This window comes from Aethalodelphis obliquidens, unplaced genomic scaffold (assembly GCF_003676395.1).
Source record: "Aethalodelphis obliquidens isolate GAN/ISIS:26980383/991018 unplaced genomic scaffold, ASM367639v1 scaffold60, whole genome shotgun sequence".
NCBI classification, from domain to species: domain Eukaryota; kingdom Metazoa; phylum Chordata; class Mammalia; order Artiodactyla; family Delphinidae; genus Aethalodelphis; species Aethalodelphis obliquidens.
The window spans coordinates 5,882,000-5,904,448 of NW_020838004.1; positions in this window are offsets into that span (position 1 = coordinate 5,882,000).

Sequence of the window (22,449 nt, forward strand, 5' to 3'; positions counted from 1 at the left end):
CACCACCACCACCACCATCACCACCACCACCACCATCACCACAACCACCGTCACCACCACCATCACCACCATTATCACCACTACCACCACTGCCACCGCCATGCTCTCCCCCACCAATCTGCCATGCATAATTGCAATGGCCTCCTAACTGGCCTCCCTGCTTCTATCCTTGCTGCCCTACAATCTGTCCTTTATATAACAGCCAGGATGATCCTTTAAAAATATGAGTCTGGTCATTGTCTTTCCTCTGCTCAGAATCCTGAAATGATTTTCCATTTTATTCAGTGTAAAAAATGAAAACTCTTACAGTGGCCAGAGGTCCTTCTTTATCTGGTGCCCCATTAACTCTCTGACTTTTCTGTCACTTGCTGGGCTCCTGCCACGTTGGTCTCTTTGCTGTTCCTTAAACATGCCCAGTCCTGCTTTCACCCCAAGTTCTTTGCAAGTGTTGTTTCCTGTGTCTGAAACACTCTTCCTCAGATGTCTACCTTATATGTCTTTGACTACGTGTCTCTTTCTCAGAGAGGTTCACCTTGACCCTCTCCTCTCATGCTCTTGATCTCCCTTACCTTGTGATGCCTTTTCTTTTTTCATAGTCCATATCATAATTTCTACACATTACATACTTTACTTATTTAATATGGCTACCAGTTTCTGTTTCCCTATGCTAGCATGTTAGTACTATGGCGGGGATATTTGTCTATTTTGTTCTGTGATGTATCCCAAATGCCTAGAACAGTGCCTGACACATAGTAGGGGCTCAGTAAGTACAGTTGACACTTGAACATCATGCAGGGGTGGGGTGGGGTTAGGGGTATTGAAACTTCATGAACTCAAAAATCTGCATATAACATATAGATGGCCCTTAATATACGCATTTCCTCTGTATATGTGGTTCTGCAGTATCTGCATTTCTGCAACCCTGGTTCTACCCTGGTTCATGTAGTACTGTAAATTTACTATTGAAAAAAATCCATGTATAAGTGGACCCACACAGTCTGAACCTGTGTTGTTCAAGAGTCACCTATGTATTTTGAATAAAGAATAAATGGATATTGTGCTGGGAAGCCAAAGATAGAGGAAGATGTATGTGAGGGCAGCTTAACAGCTGGTATATCACAAAGAGCAATGAAGAATTTTAAATAAGAAGAGCATGAATCAAAGAGACAGAATGTGGTAAAATTTCATTACAGTAACCAAAGTACCGTCTGAATCTGTTGCTTCTAAATTAATATTTTCAGGCATATGTAGATATTTAAGTAGTAACCTAGTGCTCTACCTAGTGTCTGATCATGGGTGTTGAATAAATAAATAAATATATATATGTATATATATATATATATTTAACATGTTTATTGGGGTATAATTGCTTTACAATGGTGTGTTAGTTTCTGCTTTATAACAAAGTGAATCAGTTATACATATAGATATGTTCCCATATCTCTTCCCTCTTGCATCTCCCTCCCTCCCACCCTCCCTATCCCACCCCTCTAGGTGGTCACAAAGCACCGAGCTGATCTCCCTGTGCTATGCAGCTGCTTCCCACTAGCTTTCTATTTTACATTTGGTAGTGTATATATGTCCATGCCACTCTCTCACTTTGTCACAGCTTACCCTTACCCTTCCCCATATCCTCAAGTCTGTTCTCCAGTAGGTCTGTGTCTTTATTCCTGTCTTACCCCTAGGTTCTTCATGACATTTGTTTTTTTCTTAAATTCCATATATATGTGTTAGCATACGGTATTTGTCTTTCTCTTTCTGACTTACTTCACTCTGTATGACAGACTCTAGGTCTATCCACCTCATTACAAATAGCTCAATTTTGTTTCTTTTTATGACTGAGTAATATTCCACTGTATATATGTGCCACATCTTCTTTATCCATTCATCCAATGATGGGCACTTAGGTTGTTTCCATCTCTGGGCTATTGTAAATAGAGCTGCAATGAACATTTTGGTACATGACTCTTTTTGAATTTTGGTTTTCTCAGGGTAGAATAAATATATTTTAATTGACTTGCTGTCAGCTCCATAATTGCCAAAACTCAAGTGTGTCTATGAGGCAAACTTTAATAATCTCCACAGTTCAGGCAGGTGGGGAAAGGGAAGAGGCTGGGACTGAAGGTTGATCAGCAATCTGAATTATAGTTTCCACCTAAGAAGCCATGGTAGACAAGTCTCATTTGGGCTTTGAATTCCTATAGACATGGATTTGAGTTCCACCTCTGTCATTTTGTAGCTCTGTGGCCTTGTTTAGGGTATTTTACACCTGAAAGCTTCAACTTCCTCTGCTGCAAAGTAGAAAAAAATAATAATTGACCTAATAATATTACCGTAAATATTTGGTGAAAGTAAGTGTTTAATAAACAATAAACATTGTTGCTTTGTTATTGTTGTTGTTGAATGTACATAGGTAACTTAGGCTTGATTTAGATTTAGATTAGTGTTTATATCTGCTATAGGCTGAATTATGTCTCCCTGCCCCCAATTCATACATTAAAGTCCTAACCCCCATTGTGACTGTTTGGTGATAAGGCCTATAAGGAGGTAATAAAGGTTAAATGAAGTCATGAGGATGGGGTCCTGATCTGATGGGATTAGTTTACTTATAAGAGGAAACACCAGAGAATCTGCTCTCACTCACTTTCTTCCATGTGAGGATGCACTGAGAAGGTGGTCATCAACAAGTGAGGAAGAGAGTTTTGCCAGAAACCAAAAAGGCTGGCACCCTGATCTTGAACTTCCCAGCCTCCAGCACTGTGAGAAATACATTCCTGTTGTTTAAGGCATCTAGTCTGTGGCGTTCTGCTATAGCAGCCCAAGGTGACTTAGACAATATCCAATGGTATTTCATAGAGTGAGGTTTTAGGTGAAACTTCAGTTTGTAGGCAGCATCCGGGAGAACACTGGGCAGGTTCCAAATCCTGGTGATAGGGTATTCTCAAGGCCTGTGCCTTGTAAGGACTCCTGCAAGTAGGCTGGGATTCCAGGAAGGACTCCTGCTTCAGCAGAAAACTGGGCTGCTGCTCAGGATCTGAGGTGGAAGACTGACAATGGACTGGCACATAGCCAGTGAGGAGAGAACCCAACTCTTCCACACTCAGACTTGTGCCAGATTCCAGATGTTACTTCTTTCTCTGCTCATGTCTTCTTGATGAGTCAGACAAAACTAGCCTAAAGATGAAGGGCACTAGTGCCCAGAGCTGATTAGGGTCAAGGAAAGTGAAGGTTGTTAGATCATCTTTGGCTCTAAAGTGTTCACCCTCACTAGACCTTACAGAGCTTTTAAAGGTAAAACCTAACACCACTGAACATTAAAATGTGGATTGTCTTATAATTCTAAGTGCATGTTTGTTATCATTTAAAAATATTTCATGTATAATTAATAGAACTGAAAGTGGGTGTCTAGCTATATCTAATGGACTAAATTCTCTAAAATATCACTGAGAGACTGGTATAAGAGCTTTTATGATTACTTCCTGGGCAATCTTACCTAGCAATTGTCCTTTACTCGAGGTCTGGGTTGTAGTTCTCAATATGTCTTTATTTTTACTGTCAGTGTATTCATTGCTTAGTATTGATAATATTTCCTGCAGCTCGAGAGCTTTATCCTCCAAATTGGATATTGTCATTTCCCTTGCTTGGGTAGCCAGAATATCTGAGTTTGCCCTAATTAGAATGGACTGTTCTGGGCTGACAAAGAGCCCTATAAGCTAAGTCATGATAGGCATAAGGAGTAAACTTTAGTATTCTCAAGAGTCAGTACTTTTCCATTTGGTTTATGACAATTCAGAAAGTTCCACAAAACCTTTTAAAGAAATAATTCTGTCATATAGAGTGAAATAAGTCAGAAAGAGAAAAACAAATACCATATGCTAACACATATATATGGAATCTAAAAAAACCAAAAAAACAAAATGGTTCTGAAGAACGTAGGGGCAGGACAGGAATAAAGATGCAGATGTAGAGAATGGACTTGAGGACATGGGGAGGGGGAAGGGTAAGCTGTGACAAAGTGAAAGAGTGGCATGGACAGATATACACTACCAAATGTAAAACAGATAGCTAGTGGGAAGCAGCCGCATAGCACAGGGAGATCAGCTCCGTGGTTTGTGACCACCTAGAGGGGTGGGATAGGGAGTGTGCGAGGGAGGGAGACGCAAGAGGGAAGAGATATGGGAACATATGTATATGTATAACTGATTCACTTTGTTATAAAGCAGAAACTAACACACCATTGTAAAGCAATTATACTCCAATAAAGATGTTAAAAAAAAAATCAGTGGCGGCATTAGATTCTCATAGGAGCGCAAACCCTACTGAACTGCATATGTGGGGAATCTAGGTTGCACACTCCTTATGAGAACCTAATGCCTGATGATCGGAGGTGGAGCTAAGGCGGTGATGCTAGCACTGGGGAGCAGCTGAAAACACAGATTATCATTAGCAGAGAGGTTTGACTGTACAGAGACCATAATAAATCAATTGCTTGCAGACTCAGATCAAAACCCTGTCAGTGACTGGCAAGTGACAATTAAGCCACATCTTACGGAGTAGACTGGATATAAGCGACACACTTTGGGTGTCACTGTCTCCCATCACCCCCAGATGGGACCATCTAGTTGCAGGAAAACAAGCTCAGGGCTCCCACTGATTCTGCATTATGGTGAGTTGTATAATTATTTCATTATATATTACAATGTAATAATAATAGAAATAAAGTGCACAATAAATGTAAAAAAAAAAGAAATAATTCTGAAAAAAATGAAAAATATAAAACACACGTGGCAAACACATTTACTACACCATGAAGATTCACTTAAACCCATTCTGGTCAATATCCTTTTATGTAGGTTTAAACTCTCCAACTACATTTAATAAAGATAGTTTAATAAACATAAGTCATATTGTGAAGCACGGAGGAGTATCAGGATGAAGAAAGCATAGTCCTCTGCTCTTGGCTTGGTACACGTGAGAGGCCAGTTGGATAGCAAATATAATGCAGTGTGAAATCTGATAAGGGAGTCAGATATTCACAGGGTGCTACAGGGTCAAGGAGTGCTCCTGAATGTAACTGGGAGGTGTCATGGACATTTTCTTAAATGTGTGATATTTAACTTCACTGTAGAAGGATTAACGGAAATGATCCAGGTGGGTGGGGAAAGACCAGAAGAAGAGTAAGACACTGCAGACAGAAGGAACAGCGTGTTCCAAGTTCTGAAAAAGCAGGTATATTTGAAGGAACTGTATGGATATTATGAGAGTAAAATGAGGCCAGACCACAAAAATCATATTTTAGGACATTTGGATGAGGAGGAATGATGTGTTCATAAAAAAATGAAGTGTGGCGATTATTTTTGTACCTTAGCAATTTCACTGAAGGATAATAATAATATCTACCTATCTTTTTGTATTTAATCCTCATCATAATCTTGTGTCCAGCTGAGTATTTGTAATATATTGGACTCTACCAAAAAGATAGTGCTTTTGTGAGCTCTCCTTATTTATACTTCTTAAATTTTATCTATATTCAATTTTTAATTATTCACTGTAGCTAACAATGACAGAATAAATGTCATATTAACTTGAATAACTGTCCCTTTTATCCATTTATTAGCCTGAATTTTACTGGTTAAATGGGAACATGTTCCAAAGAAATTACGTGGCTACTGAGGACTGAAACTAGCAATATTTCTTGTCTCGATGCTGAACAAAACTGGGACTAGACATTGTTTCTTGTCCTTATGTTAATCAGTGCTGGGACCAGGTAAAAATAACCTAATTATCTGCTTCAAGAAATGCCTGCTCATGGAAGAAAAGAAAAATTAATCAAAGAAAAAGAAAAGTAAATCATTGAAACAGCTTACTCACTAGGACTAATAGCTTGCTCATCACGACTAGCTTCAATGCACCTACCAATCCAGAGCTATTTTGATAATAATAATAATAATGATAAAACTCTGACCAATTTTAACCAGTTTCACACTTGCAAGACCACCTTAAACATATTCAGCCAAGACCCTGAAGCTCTACCAACACTCTGCCCTAATTTCTCATATTGAGACATTTTAAAGATTCTATCAAGGTGATGTTCTCTGTTATTGGTCCACAGATTTTATTGGGAGGAAATGACAGTCGATACTATTCTGCTATAAATTAGCTTTGACATCCTACTGTTAGAATATAATTTCCTCTATGGTATTCTGATAAAGTTACTGCAGAAACATTGCTTATAGGATAGTATTTGAAGACTTGATGAGAGATGCTGGATAGATGAGAGCATAAATTAACTAAGTCATTTACTTTTTGCAGACACAATTTTATGAAATAAAGTGGGGTAGCTGGTGGCAGAGAGAGAGATTTTGAGTGGTGGTGGGAGGGAAGTTTCATCCATCTGCCTAAGTAAAGGGTTCATTCTCTGAACTATGCTAAGCACTCCTGTGTTTCTGAAAAGGAACAGCAGAAATTGTTTACATAAGGTTGATCAATACTTCTCTATGGCTCCTTATTGCTCTCATGATAAATCCAATTTACAGCTTTGGATGCCCTTTATAATCTGACATCGGCTTACTCCTCCATTTATCTTATGCTTCCCACCCCCTGCACACCCCTCCCACCAAAGCTGATATTCTTCTATCCACACAGATCCATTTGCAAACAAACTGGGTAATTGATTGTCTCTGGACCTCTGCACATGCTGTTCCCTGTGATTGAACCAGGTTTGTCCACATTTAACCAGTTAACCCCCCACACTCCTTTTCTGTCTCAGCTCAGTTTTTACGTGTTCTGGGGATTGTTTTCTGAACTTCTAAGATTGTACTAGGTTCCCCTTTTATATAATCTCATAGTGTTCTGTGATTTCCCTATTCTAGTACTTATCATACTGTATTATAATTAGAGTTTACCCGGCTGTCTCTCATCCACTCCTTATAGGAAGCTCCTTGTGAGAGAGATTATATATTATATGTTTTTAATGTATTCCCCATCTAGTGTACTGCATAACAGATACTTAATAAATAGTTGCTGAATAAATGAATTAACACTGCTCTGTTTCCTTCGATGATCTGAAATTCTACTTTCTCTCATTTCTCTGCTGTGTTGGTCTCAAGCCCATTTCCTATTGGGCACTATGCCTGACCTGAAACTTTTCAAGGTTTATTTTACATGTTGATTTTGCTGTAGTGAAGCACAGTTTTTCTTCCCTTCATTGATTTTAGGTACCAGAGGGATACTTGAATTCTAGCTGGTCATAGGACGTGAACCAAGAGCTAAATAGCAAATTTTAAAGCTGCAGACACTGCTACCTATCGATTTCATGGGCCCTCCTTTCTTTAATTTTTGTTCCCTTGTTATACACATTTCACTTTAACACACTGGAATCTCTTTCTCCTGAATATGCAAGCTTCTCTTTTCCTTCCACGCAGGAGCTCAATCCTTAGGAGGCAACATTGTCCCAGCAACCTTGCTTCCTGACATCAGCATTAGTCCTTTTGTCTCCCATCTTGTGCTCTCTGCCACTGCTCCCTCACCCTTCTCCCTTCCATCCAAGGGGTTACTTTCCTTTAAATTATTGTGATTGCCTGAATTTCTCCAAGCCATCAGTGCCAGTGAGGCATGTTCCTCTGTGTTTCTAGAGCATCAGTAAGTCTATGTTAGAGCCTAACACAAGGGTATGAGGGAAACTGAACAGACCTGATATTACGGGGCAGGATCAATACCTAAGCTGCCAATCATCTTGTGATGACTGCATGTAGCAATGCCATCCTGATGAAGAAGTACGCAAATGTTGAGGTTTGAGGGGTACCAAGAAGTCCACTCACCTCCAAATATCTTATTTACCAGCTGTCAAAATTCCTAATGATCACTGTTCAAAGGCCATCATTTATTTTATTTTATTTATTTATTTATTTTTGCGGTACGCGGGCCTCTCACTGTTGTGGCCTCTCCCGTTGCGGAGCATGGCCTCCGGACGCGCAGACTCGGCGGCCGTGGCTTACGGGCCCAGCTGCTCCGTGACATGTGTGATCTTCCCGGACCAGGGCACGAACCCATGTCCCCTGCATCGGCAGGCGGACTCTCAATCACTGCGCCACCAAGGAAGCCCGGCCATCATTTATTTTAAAAAAATCTTCCAAAAAATGTAAATATCACAGAAAAAGATAACACAACTTCATATTTATGGTGCCCACTGTAACTTTAGTGGAATTAACTTTAAAAAAGTGAAAGAGTCTAGATGTCAGATCCAGCTTTGAGGAACTGAACCATAGATCAGAGCTCTGGAGAAGAGATAGGTATTCAAAGAAAAATTTCAGAGACTTTGATGCAGGTGCACTGCAATTTATAATGGCTCTCAGTCCCATTCCCCATTCAGGACCTCAGACCTCTCTTAGAGGTTGTCTTCTTTCCTCTAGTGTCTGTAGGAGATTCTTTAGAAGTTTCTGCATCAGTTCCTTTTCTATCAGTTCTATCATTTCTTTGTCTCCTCGGTTGCCTGGCTTTGGAATCCTCTTCTCCACTCTGTCCAAGGCTACAGCTGATGTGTCTGCGGATTGCTTCCTGCAGTCCTGGGAACTCTGACTTATGTTGTATTTATGCTCTCAGCACTACGGTAGACTGTGGTGCAGCACAGCGAAGGCAAGGGTTTAACATTTGATGAGGCTTTAGAAACAGTTGTGGGATAAAGAAGGAAACGGCAACCCAGGGAGCAAATTTTATTTTTTAACATCTTTATTGCAATATAATTGCTTTACAATGGTGTGTTACTTTCTGCTTTATAACAAACTGAATCAGCTATAAATATACATATATCCCCATATCCCTTCCCTCTTGCATCTCCCTCAGGGACCAACTGTTAATTGCTAAAATGTGGCCACTCTTCAAATGCCCAGACTCAGCAGCATCCTTGTTGGTTCCTGTGTCACATATTCCTAGTGTCCATCATATTTGTTTCTCTTCTCCTTTTGGGCCCTCAGAATACACTTTTAGACCCCTTGCAGCTGGGTAAGGCCACAAGATTAGTTCTGGTCGATGGCTTGTGTATGGAAGCAGGGTCATCTCAGGATGTGGGGGAGGTCTCAGGCAAAATATATTTGGCGAGGTCCCTGCCTATATAAACAATGTGATCCAAATATATATTACACAATTTGTGGGTCATGTGAGGCATAGTTATAAATGAAGATTTAGAAAGGTGGTTACAGAAGCAATACTTAGGTATTTGATTATTGTCCAAACAGTGCAAATAAATATATATATATATATATATTTTTGTAGTGTCCAGGCACCATCTCTTTCCATTCAGGATCAAGAACTATCTTTTTGACTTCTTTATTACCAAATGCACCATTTCTGGCTAATTTCATATCTCCCACTGGGAGAAAAAGATGGTACCATTGTTATTACTCACAATGCCATGGCTCTTTGGAACCTATTTGTCTTGAATCAATATAGATCTTCCTGCTTCTGTGGTTCTCTAATTCCATGTGTTTCGTGCTGGTTACGACATCTTTCCTGACACTGCATTATCCATCCTGCTATTCATGAATACTGGCTTCCAATGATTCTCTCAAAGGTTGTTGTTATGCATTTTTGGATGATGACCACACATGCAAGTCTTATCTGTGTATGAAGGAAAATGTGAATGATAATTCATTTTTGGTCAAGTTATATGTACTGTTTAAAATTTTACAGTGGAAGTAGATTACAACACATCTTTCAGCCACATCTTCTCTTCAATTTTTTAGGCTGTACTCCCTGCATTTCTAGAATGTGATTTCTTTCAATGTTGACTGCATCCCTGAATTCCACATACTGACACCAGCAGGGAGGATAGGCCCCTGGGCAGAGTGAGAGGAGTGGCCCCATTCACACAGGGAATGTCTGGTACTGCTTCAGACAGACGTAGAAGAATATGACATCACTGTAATAATTGGAGGCAAGAGAAAACATCATTTGGAAAAGCCCACTGACATCAAGCAGCAATGATCTAAAATTTTACCCTTGAAAAAGATAGGCAATCCCCTCTCTTCCCAAGACTCTCTGTCATGTGATGCAGAGCCTTCAGAAGGGATTGTATCTATGTTGCGTGTCAGCAGTGAGGGATACAGAGTAAAGAATGCTTGCCATCACCCTTGGGTGCTGTAGACTGGAGATGATATTGTGAGTTGAACACAGAGAGGTGAGAGCTGATCTAGGGGCCCAAATGTGCTTTAAGCCCAAGGGATGGCAGGGGAAACAGATGGTACCTTAGAACACATTTTGTATCCAATGTGAGTGAGAATCACCCCAAATGAACATGTCAATATCATTCTGGCTGCCTGATCCTGTGTAATCCTACAAAAGAAATATAATGCTGGCCTGCAGGAGCAATCTGCTTCACCAGGCTGCCCTCCTGGAGCCAGAGCCGGACACATGGTACCAGGATGCCTCCATGGGCACAAGTCTCAGGGATCCTTGGTGCATCTAGTTGACTCCATGTATGGCATACAGGGTCAGAGGGTTCCAAGGGGAGAAATGAGGGCTGGGGCTCTTGCAGGTCCTGTTCTGGGTTGGGGAACTCCTCCTGGACTTTACTGCCAGCCCTAACCAAGTCCCAGGCACTGACATGGCACTCCAAATTTCAGAGCTCCCTAAGGTGTGGCCCAGGTCAAAGAAAGAGCACTACTGAGTGAAAGTGACATGAGTCACTCCTGGCCTGAAGCACAGAAAATCTCATGTGTCTTTCCGTTTTCCTGCTGCAGCAACAAAGAAGCTGCATGTTCCAAATTGTGCAGTTAGTGGTGGAGATTCAGTCAGCCTGGGTTCTTGAGTGTGGGTAGCAGATCTTCCTGCTGATCCATAAGGAACACGTAACGTAAGTGAGAAATAAGCTATTTTTGTGTTAAGCTTCTGAGGTTTCCAGTTACCACAAGAAAACCTAGCCTATCCTGACTAGTACAGATCCTGTAGCCATGTAGCCATGGGTCAGCCTCTGTATGTAATAGTTCCTACTTTATAAGATTGAACTGAAGTAAACATGTGTCCAGTTTAGAAAGGTGAATGTTAGCTATTACTTTTATTACAACTGGCATTTGTTCTTGTGTTAGGGACTAACTTAACAGTGAGTTATCCATCAGAAAGTATGTATTTCATATAGGTCAGGCCCCAGTTGTGACTGAGAATTCCTTCAACTGACTAGATAAGGACCTGCCGTTTGTGCTCTCTTTTCTTGCCCTAAAACTACTTTTTTTTTTTTTTTAACAGTGACAGACAGTGAAAAATTTTATTCTTACTAGTGAGAAAATTCCATCCCTCACTCTCAAGGGGATAACCTCCCACTGTGATCCAAATAGGACCACAATAATTTAATGTACAAAACATTTATTGAAATCTGATTGAACTCAGTTGTGGGGTGAAGATTGAGCTTCACAGCACTTTATAATAATATCTACAAACATTGGTTGAGTGCTTACTGTTTGCCAGGCAACATCCTAAGTGTTTTACATATATTAACTCATGTAATTGTCCTCATACAATACAAGTGTTACAGGCACTATAGATTTTACTATGCCTATTAGGAAGAACAGAGGTACAGAGAGGCTAACTACTTCATTCAAAGTCAGGGAGCTACTAAGTGTTTGACTTAATTTCAATGTGGGCAGTCTTGTTTCAGAGTCTATGCTCTTAACCACTTTGCCTCTGCCTTTGCTTATTCTGATAACAGATCAACCTGAGGTACATGCCTCACCCTCGCCTGCCTTCCCTCCTTCCCTCCCCTTTCCTTTCTCCCCTCCTTCCTTCCTTCTTTCATTTCCTCCCTCCCTCCCTCCCTCCCTCCCTCCTTCCTTCCCTCCCTCCCTCCCTCCCTCCCTCCTTCCTTCTCTCTCTCTCTCTCTCTCTCTCTTTTTCTCAGTTGTGCTTCTACAAGGAGTTGAAGATCACAAATGAGGCCTGAACCATCAGTGTGTGGTCTTCTGCACCTTACCTTCAGAATTCTCAAGAACGTGCACACACACACATCTCCTCAAAGGCAATGGGTGAATAATGGTTGTCTGAGGCCTAATGAGCCTTTACTACAAGGCAGTGTTCAAGTCTTCATTCATTTATTCAGGAGATATTTACTGAGTGCCTATAATGTGCCAAACAGCATGCCAGGCACTAGTGGACAAGACAGTCTCTGCCCTGAAGGAATCTCAGAAACACTTCACAGGCTCCTAACAAGTTTGACAACTCCTACCGTCCATGTTTAGGGTACCCTGCCACAGTTAATAATTTTCTTGAATTATCCATATTCTGCCCATGCCTATTTGCTTATTGTAGATTGTCCAGAGTAAAGTATGAGCTGCAAATAAAATTCTGCCAATAGAACTGGTGAGGGGAGATGAATGACCCAAATGGAGGAGAAGAGGAGAGGTTTGTGGAAAGGACTTCATGTGGTCTTTGCCAAGCTCTGTATGAGGTAAAGGAAGGAGGAAGGAACTCTCTCTCTGGTTTGACAGGGTGCCAGGGCAGGAAAGTAGGAAACAAACAACAAAATAAACACAATCCTAAAGCAGCAACTGAGAGTTTTACCCCCTGGAAAGTTAGTCATCTCAGCCAGTGAGTCTCAGACCCTGGCCTCAAATTTGTTGTTGAAAAGACTGGCATGGAAACTTCTGGAAACTGTCCTGGAGGCTCCATGCACTTCAGCATTGGTGGGCAGGGACTTTTGTCACCTGAAGGGGAGGTTCTCTTGAAGTTTATTTGATGCCATCTCAGTGGCTGAAGGACAGGAGCTCACAGTGACACTGAGGACCACTGTCTTTGTGCAGCATTTACCTCTTCAAATCACAGACATGTACTGAGCACTGCTTGCTGGACACTCTGCTAGGCATCGCTTGGACAGCAATGAATAGGTAGACACTGCCCTCATGGAACACTCGATCTAGTGGGGTATACACTTCCATCAATGAGAATTATGATGCCATAGGGTGCATGTACTGGGGTGAGAGGGTTATCAAGGCTGTCAAAGGAAGGGCACCTCTCCTTAAGAGGGAAGTTGAAGTGCAGATGGAGAATAGAAAGAACTCCTGCAAATCTTCAGATGAAGCTAAATTATATTTAACATCTTATTTTCCAGATTGTGTCTCCTAGCTGATGTGGCCTTGAGAAAAACAACTGTCAAATATGAGTGTGTAGCCTCTTGATTTGTGATCTCTAAGGAAAGAGGGTACATATCTTTCAAGTTTCTTTGTAATTGCACTCAGCGCCATACTCTCCTTGCTACTGATAATGCCAGCATGCTTCTGATTTAAGCACAGAGGTGCTATTGATCTCACTGGATCTCTGCACTGAAAATAGATCTTTGGTGAAAAGAAGGCAACATAAAATAGGCCCTCATTTTGACCCTTATCTATTGGTATAACTGCTGTCTATTTATTTTCAAGTATTTTGCATCACCAGCATATTTTAAGGACTGACTCAAATATGCCTCAAGGAAAGTAAAACTGCATGATGAAAAAAAGTCAGAGAAGTTTAAAAAGATGGATAAGCTTGTAAAAGGCAGAGGTTGAGTGACTACATAGAATTCAAATGATTCTCTTTGCAAGATAAGGGAACTTCTTTCTTTCCTAAAGGAGAGTGATTGGGGAAGCGGGGGTAGCACTTATTTGTTAGGAATTAGCCTTTCATGAATGGAAGAATAGATGAGAGGCATAATTCTAGCAAGCAGAAGTTTGGTGACTGTGGGCAGAAGAGATGGCAGGGGAGGTTCTTGAAGGGGAGATAAAGAGCTACTGCTTTTCACGCTTTACGAAAAACAATATGGATTCAAGCGGAGCTAACTGGTTAAAAGGATGAAGATTCTAGAGTCAGACAGAAATGTATGAAATTTCTGGCTCTATTTTCTACCTCACGGACCTGTGTCAAGTTACTTGACTTATTTAAGATTAGTTATTTAAAAATAGGTAAATACTCAATAAGGTTTTTGAAGTAGGATGATCATTCTTGTTGCGATAATGAACCAAGGCGATAATGAACCAAGTCTGGCACAAAGTAAGTGCTTAACAAAGAGGAGGTCGTTACTCTTTACAATGCTGATGACCATCTCATTATTAAGTGAACACAGACTTCTTAGTGCTTAGGCTAAGATAGGGGTGTGAAGACGTATTCTACATAATCACACCAGGAGGGTGTGCCGAAGGAAGAAGCAGGCAGGTGTTCTTACCCAGGAATGATGGGAGATAGGAACTCTTTCTTGCTAGACTAGATCTTGAAAGAATGTGAGGCTAGAGCTACAGCAGCCATCTTGCAGTCATGAGGAAAAAGCCTGGAATATCTAGGAATAGCTCTGAGGAGTAGGAGAGGAAAGGCAATAAAATCATGAGAGAGAGACTCTCACTCCAGATAATATCATTTGATCTGTGCATCTGGCCAGCCTAAAGTTGGTACTACCCCTGGATTTTCTAATGCTTGAGCCAATACTTTTTGAGTTTAAATTTCTTTGAGTTTTCTGATACCTGCAATTATAGAGTCCATATAAAAATAATGAAGTCACATCTTTTAGTTTTTGATAGAAAGAAGAGCATTTTCTCCCCTCTTTTCCTGTCTGGGATGTAGACATGATGCTTGGAGTTGTATTAGCTGGCTATCAATCATGACTGAAAAAACTTGAGGAAAGGACTAAGAGAAGCTCTGGCATATCCCTGTGCTGACCTTATGGAGGCAGAAATAATGCCAACCTCACTTCTTGTATTAGTTTGCTAGGGCTGCCATACAAAGTAGCACAGACTGGGAGGCTTAAACAGCAGAAATTTATCTCCTCACAATTCTGGAAGTTAAGTCTGAGATCAATGTGTTGGCAGGGTTGATTTCTTCCAAGGCCTCCCTCCTTGGCTTGTAGATGGCCTTCTTCTCTTATTTATTCACATGGTCTTCCTTCTGTGTGTTTCTGTGTTCTAATCTCCTCTTCTTATAAGGACACCAGTCATATTGGATTGGAATCCACCTTAATGATCTCATTTTAACTGAAAAATCTTATCTCCAAATACAGTCACATTCTGAGGTATTGGGGAGGGGGTTAGAACTTGAACATATGAATTTTTGGGAAAAACAATTCAGTCCATAACATTTTTATTGCAGCAAAGTGACAACTACAATAGTAATCATATTTCAGATTATGTTATTAATATTTTAGCAGCTAAATGAAATAGTTAAAAACTGATGGAGGAAGTTCATTTTAATTTCTATTTCTGCTAGCCTATGATCTCATGCTTTGGTAAAACTCATAATTCTCAAGAGAAAGGCATTTGCAGACAAAAGATACTTTGCTCCTGAGTTCAGGGAACACAGATTATGTTTCTCTTTAATTTTTTTTAAAGACTGATTTTTCCAGAACTCCAGGAAATAAATTTAGGGCTTTCATAGCTTAGACCACAGGAGAAGGAGAAATTTTAAACAAGTAATATAGTCTAGGCTTCATAAGGGCAAGATCCCATTCTTCCATCCCATTCTGGGTTGGAAGTCTGACCAAGAGGATTAATGATTGCTCCTTCCAATACCAAAGCACTGACTCCTGAATGCAAACAAAACAAAACAAAACAAAACAAAACAAAACAAAAAGCCATCCCCGCTTCCCCGCTTCTCTCCAAGATTATATCGCTAATGCTCAATTCTAGAACTTGATCTGGTAACTGCAAATGTTGACGTTTTTGATTACACAGTGGGCACACTGCCTTTTTGGTAGCTTAAAGAACACTTGAGCAGACCAACTACATCTCTCCAGGGAATGAAAAACTCATGTAAGTTGGGTTCTAGGTCTGTTAGGGGAAAAAGAAAATACATGTCTAAGTGCTGAAAAGTCAGGTTTTAAAATACTGACCATGACTTGTTTTCTAATAGTTTCTAATTTCTCAAAGAAGCAATCATATTTGAAATGAGATTTGAGTAATGAAGAAAAGTCTGGCTTGAAAATTATTCATACAGATACAATAAAGCCTTAATGATTTTCTTCTTCCAGGACTTTAATATAAGGCTTGATCCTATATCTCTACATGAGTTGAATGCCTGTGTCTTTTTTTCCCTTGAATTCTTGACCCAGTTTAACTGTATGAAGATAATGTTCTGTTTTTATTTTTTAATTTCTTTTAAAAATATTTATTTATTTATTTATTTGGTTGCTCCAGGTCTTAGTTGCGGCAGGTGGGCTCTTTAGTTGTGGCATGCATGTGGCATCTAGTTCCCTGACCAGGGATCAGACCCTGGCCCCCTGCACTGGGAGTGCAGAGTCTTCACCACTTAACCACCAGAGAAGTCCCCCTATGTCTCTTTAATGGAATTTTAGCTTGATAGGAACTCGGGGAGAGAGGGCTGAACCAGAATTGAACAGAAACAGCTTTTTCACCAACTGTATTTCATCCAACAGAGGACACTTGGAACTCACACATAAATAGTGGCAGCAACAGCATTTAAAATATCTGTTCCATTGCCATGGTGATTCTTAATTAACACATAGCATCAGGGTTTCATTGACACCAATAAAATGAGATGACTGCAACCTTGATTAATAAAATGTGTAATCATTTTGGAAGTATTGGGAGTTAGAAACTTGTTAGATATTTTTTCTTGGTGATGACACTGACCTGTAATCAATAAAAACAAAATCTAAATTGCAGATTACTCCAGCTCCATCTCTAGGGTAAAAATTTTATTTCTTCTTAAAAATAAAATTGAGTATACATTTGTGACCGTTTAAGGATAAAGACAGTACCAGATTAAATAACATTTTTATTACTATGTGAGGAGTACTGAATTGTCTGATACTTCAAACTATAAAATAAACACACTTCAGACACAGGGTAAAATATATTTAGAATGTTATTTATATATTTCTAAAATTCTACTTTTAAAATTTCTGGGTCCAGATCAAGAAGCAAAATGAAGAAAATGATCTGACTTTTCAGTTTCCAAGTGAAAAGCTTTGAGTTACCACTAGAGGGCACTCTTCACTCTCTTATCTTTCTGAAGTCTTCAGCCCTGCAGAGCTCTCCTTCGCATGGAAATAACTGCAGTTACTAACGTTTGTGATTTGTTTAGGAATAATCAGAAGCACCCCCACGATTCTGGGCAGAATTTTTCCCCCTAAAGCTCCTGCTGATTGTGATGCAAAATCCCTAACTGCATCAAATGTAAACTGGAAGAATTCAGCAAATCTGGATTGCCTGTGCAACTATACATAAAATATACTTCACCATCACAAAATTTTTATTTTCATAAAATAGACAAGGTACAAAGTTAGAAAGTTTATGCTTCTCCTTTCATGTTTTATAGAAGTAGTTCTGCATATTGATCAAAGTACCATATCTTTGTGTGATGTTGCACAGCACAAAGCCAAACAGTTCATTTGTCTCTTTCTTTCTTTCTTTTTTTCCAGAAGAGTGAGTATATAATTGATCTCATAAAAATCCTGGTCATTGCACTAATTTTCTGGGGTTGGTCTAGTATATCCCCAACTCTGAGGTTTTATAACTCTGGTTTCTCAGTAGGGTATGTGGTAGATGGTATTGTTATTTGGAAAAAAAATTTACTCCACCCTCTTCTCAATGGGGGAAAAACACTTCCCCACTCCATCATGCTGAGCTTTGTCAATGGAATGTGAGAAGTAACTATGCTACTTTCAAGCGAAGGCTTTAAATGTGATTTAATACCCCTTGCTCTTCCTTTTTGTCTCGAGAATGCGTATATTATGCATAGTGGCTGCCCCTTCAGCTTGGGTCCCTGAACGTGAAGATACATGCATGAAACAGAGCCAAAGCGTTCAGAGCCGAGTGGCACCTGCTGGCATATAAAGTCAGCAAGAAACATGTTTGTTGTTGCTAGTCACTGGAGTTTGGGAGTTGCTTTTAGTGCAGCAAGCTGAATAATATAAAAATTGATATGAGGAGTGGGGTGCTGTTGTAGGAAAATAAAAATAGGTGGCAGTTGCTTCCAGATAAAGCTGTAGGTGGTGAAAAAAATATTGTGGGAAACTGAAAAGAGTGATGATCAATGTAATATAATTTGTTTCTGCAGCAGCAGTAACTTGGGAGGCAGATAGCCTACCTGATGAACTTATGGCTTTGGCTGGAAAGATATTTAAATGGAATAGTCCTCGTGTGAGTTAGCTGTTATTTGCTGCATTTGATAGGCTGTTTAACAAATGAAAAAAATGCAGAAAATAACTGGCCTGTTTGAAGGATGGGATGGAAGAGAAAATAAACTCAAATTCTGGGGTTTTAGGGTGGAAAAATGGGACTGTTTTTAATCTTCAACTGGTAAGAGATCAAACAGAGAAATACTTTGAGCCAAAAACTACTGATTAAGACATAGGTTGAGATGAAATTATGGGAGTGATTGCAATTCCTAGAGACAGGATTTTGTAAGAGCTGGTTAAGCCCATAGCACCCCTCGTTAAGTCTAGAGAAAAGCTTACGGTCCACCAAAGACCTGTGATGGAGACAGCTGCACACAGAAATGGAATCCAAGAGGAAGAGCTAACAAAATCTTTGAAAGAGTTGTACTGCCAAAAGCAGTGTCCTACTGCGTTAAAAGTCTGTGACATTTCAAGACTATCTGGGCAAGAAGCAGGCTGAGAAAGCCGCTCATTCCCCTATGATGGTATAGTCTCCAATGCCCTCCTCTGATGCATCCAACACGGTTAATGGAAAGATGTCCTGGAGGGAGGAGTCAAGAGCCACAGAGAATGATGAACTGGGGCGCTACTCACAGGGAACAGGACTCAAGGAACATTCCTACTCTAAGATGGGACTCATAATGTTTGTCCAGCAGAATCTCAAAATTGCTGTGTACCAGTGATTGCTAAGTACTTCTCAGATTTCCTCTTGATGAACAGCAGTGTTTAATGCAGTTATTCTGTCACCTTCCACCACTTTATGTGGGTACGTGTGGGTTATTTTGTGCCTGATTTAGAGACCACTATGAGATCTTCAACATAGTACCTAATGCCATTATGGGAAGGGACTTTCTGGGTGTATTTCTTGGAAGTAGGTGAGTAATTTTGAGTAAGAAGTGAAGCAAAGGAAATATCTATAAAAGGTGGTCTGTGATAGCTTGTATTATTGTTTTCAAATATTTCTTCCCCTCCCTTGTCCTGGGCAGAGAGGATTTTCCTGCTCCATTGATGTTGGGCTAGTCCATGTGACTTTTTTTACTAATGGAATATGAGCCAATGAGACATATGCTATATTTGAGCAGAAGCTTCAAATGTGATTGCCTCTTGTTCTTAGCCTCTGCCATAAAAATGGGCATCTGCCATGTAGGGCTGTGCTTTTATCTGAGGTGCTCAAATGAAAGGACATTTGGAGCAGGGCTGCAGCCCCAGCCAATTCACAGGTGCAGACACGTGGTGGGAAATACCTGTTTGCTGTTGCAAGGCACTGAGATTTTGGGTTGTTTGCTTCACAGTGAACTGCCTAATGCAGGACATGAGACCTTGGTCTGAGATGCCCTTTGCAGTTTCATTCATAGTAACATACAAACACGTTTTGTCTTTAAAAAAGCAATCATTTAGGGACTTCCCTGGTGGTGCAGTGGTTAAGAATCTGCCTGCCAATGCAGGGGACATGGGTTTGAGCCCTGGTCTTGGAAGATCCCACATGCCGCAAAGGAACTAAGCCCGTGCACCACAACTACTGAGCCTGCACTCTAGAGCCTGCAAGCCACAACTACTGAGCCCGTGTGCCACAGCTACTGAAGCCTGTGAGCCTAGATCCCATACTCATACTCCTCAACAAGAGAAGCCAGCGCAATGAGAAGGCCACGCACTGCAACAAAGAGTAGTCCCCGTTTGCTGCAACTAGAGAAAGCCCGTGCGCAGCAACGAAGACCCAATGCAGCCAAAAATAAATAAGTAAAATTAATTAATTAATTAATTAAAAAAGTTTCAAAACTGCTTCAATTATAAAAAAAGGAATGATTTAAATTATAGCAATCCAAGAAATCTTAGCTTATATGTCAAATAAAATAAAACATATTTTTCCTTATTAAAATGAAGCTTATATTGAAAACTCCAACACAATATATTTCCAATTGAAAGGCAATTCCATAAGAGAATAAAAGATGATTGGTTTATTTAGTAGGACTCTCCAAGTTATCCATCGTGAAATAATGAGTTGGGTCAAGCCTTTCGGAATGTCTTTGCCTAGGAATGAACTGGACACTTTTGAACGTTATATATGAATTATTGACATAGAGTGCACCACTGAGAAATGTCTGTTTATGTTTCTCAGCTCGAAGCTTAGCCAGTGATTCTCCAACTTGGTAGCATGTCAACATTAGAGTGTAGGATGATTTAGGAGTACATCCCACATGATATACTAATAGTGAAGTCACAACATTTGCTGACAGCTGCCTTCTTTCACAAATTAGAGTGAATTCAAGATTACCCCTATAATAATGTGAGACTTGCTTTCTTTAAAATATGCTTTCTTTTGTGAGACAGTAAAGGATGGAGTTACAGGTGGCATCCCAGTTACTTCACAAAATCTCGGGTTGATTTTTTTGTTGTTTTAGGCTACAGTATAAGCTGCATTTGGAAATGTGCTCCACATATGAACCTCATCTGTTGTGTGAATGGGTAGCAGGGATGAGGTTGAAATCTCTTGAACTCCTGTAAGAATTGATGTGACTTTTAACGGAGGTAAATCAAAGATCAGAGGTACAGTGTCACTAAGCAGGGGGCCTCGGCTCCTCTGGTTTGGAAATAGGATAAGTGGAGGAAAAGAGGAGAGATACCTAAGAATAAGCTAAAAGTGGCAAAAAGATTCTTCTGCTCAAAATAATTTCGCATCCTAGGTTTTTTCTATTTGGGTCAATACAAGTTGTCTTCTAAAATGCAAAAACCCACCAGGAAGAGTAGATATTTAACTTCTGTAGTGTCACAGGGAATAATTCCCTGAGACTTTGGAGAGTCCAGAGAGGGGGATATTTCTGGAGACAGAAGTGTTAAGGTGTCAGAAAGCCCTGGGTGAGGTGACAATAAAGAGCTGTGCCCAGCCATAGCCTCGAGCTATATGCCACCTCAGACCTGTGCTGGGCACTCAGCAGATAGGAATGGAGACAGGTCATGCCCATGAGTGCCTATGGAAGTTCCCAAAGAACTTTTCTTGCCCCATGGTGTGCTATTCTCCTGTACTACACCCTACTTGGAACATGGTCAGTCCTCTAAGTATACCCCCTACCTAGGACTTCTGCCTGGATTGCTTTTTAAAAAAAAATTTATTGGACTATAGTTGATTTACAATGTTGTGTTAGTTTCAGGTGTACAGTAAAGTGAATCAGTTATACATATACATATATCCATTCTTTTTTAGATTCTCTTCCCATACAGGTAATTACAGAGTACTGAGTAGAGATCCCTGTGCTATACAGTATCTATTTTATATATAGTAGTGTGAATATATCAATCCCAAACTCCTAATTTATCCCTCCCCAGCCCCTTATCCCCTGGTAACCATAAGTTTGTTTTCCACATTTGTGACTCTACTTCTGTTTTGTAACTAAGTTCATTTGTACCCCTTTTTTAGATTCCACATATAAGCAATATCATATGATATTTGTCTTTCTGTGTCTGACTTACTTCACTCAGTATGACGATCTCTAGGTCCATCCACGTTGCTGCAAATGGCATTATTTTGTTCTTTTTTATGGCTGAATAATATTCCATTGTGTCTGTGTACCACATCTTCTTTATCCATTCTTCTGTTGATGGACATTTAGGTTGCTTCCATAGCCTGGCTATTGCAAATAGTGCTGCAATGAAAAGTGGGGTGCATGTATCTTTTCGAATTATGGTTTTCTATGGATATATGCCCAGGAGTGGGATTGCTGGATTGTTTTTTCTATTCTGTTGGCCATAAATACTTGTTGACCCTTTAACATCCATCTCCAATGTCTCTACCTCAATGATGCCTGGTTGATTCCATTGGAAGATTAAGCTCCCAGTTTCCTACCTGATTCTCAATCTCTTGGGTCCTTCTCACATTGCATTGTCATCATCTGTTTGAGTACTGGATATACTGAAGACAACACCCACGATTTATTCATCTTTGTAGCCCTAATCCTTTTACCTGAACATCTTAACATGTAATGGATGTTCAAGAAAAGCTAACTCTTGGGGTGGAGAGAACAGGAGAGGGAATCAGAAAAGTTATATAGATGCAAAAGTGGCAGCAGGTATCTTTCAAAACAAACTTCATCCATTGTGAAATTTTCCCTAAGGTGACAGCTGCCCCGAGTGTGAAGAATAATTTTGCTTGCAGATTTTGGTACATGATAAGAGTCCTAGATAGATTTTAGTGCGGCATCTCCCTCATAGTAGAAGATGTTTGGTTGTGGCTAGCAGTGGGTGTGTGGTCAACAGTTCTTTCCATGATGCCCACCTTGTCTTTGACTTACAGACATAGCAGTTAGGTAGAGAACTTGTGGTTGCTTGGAGTCCTG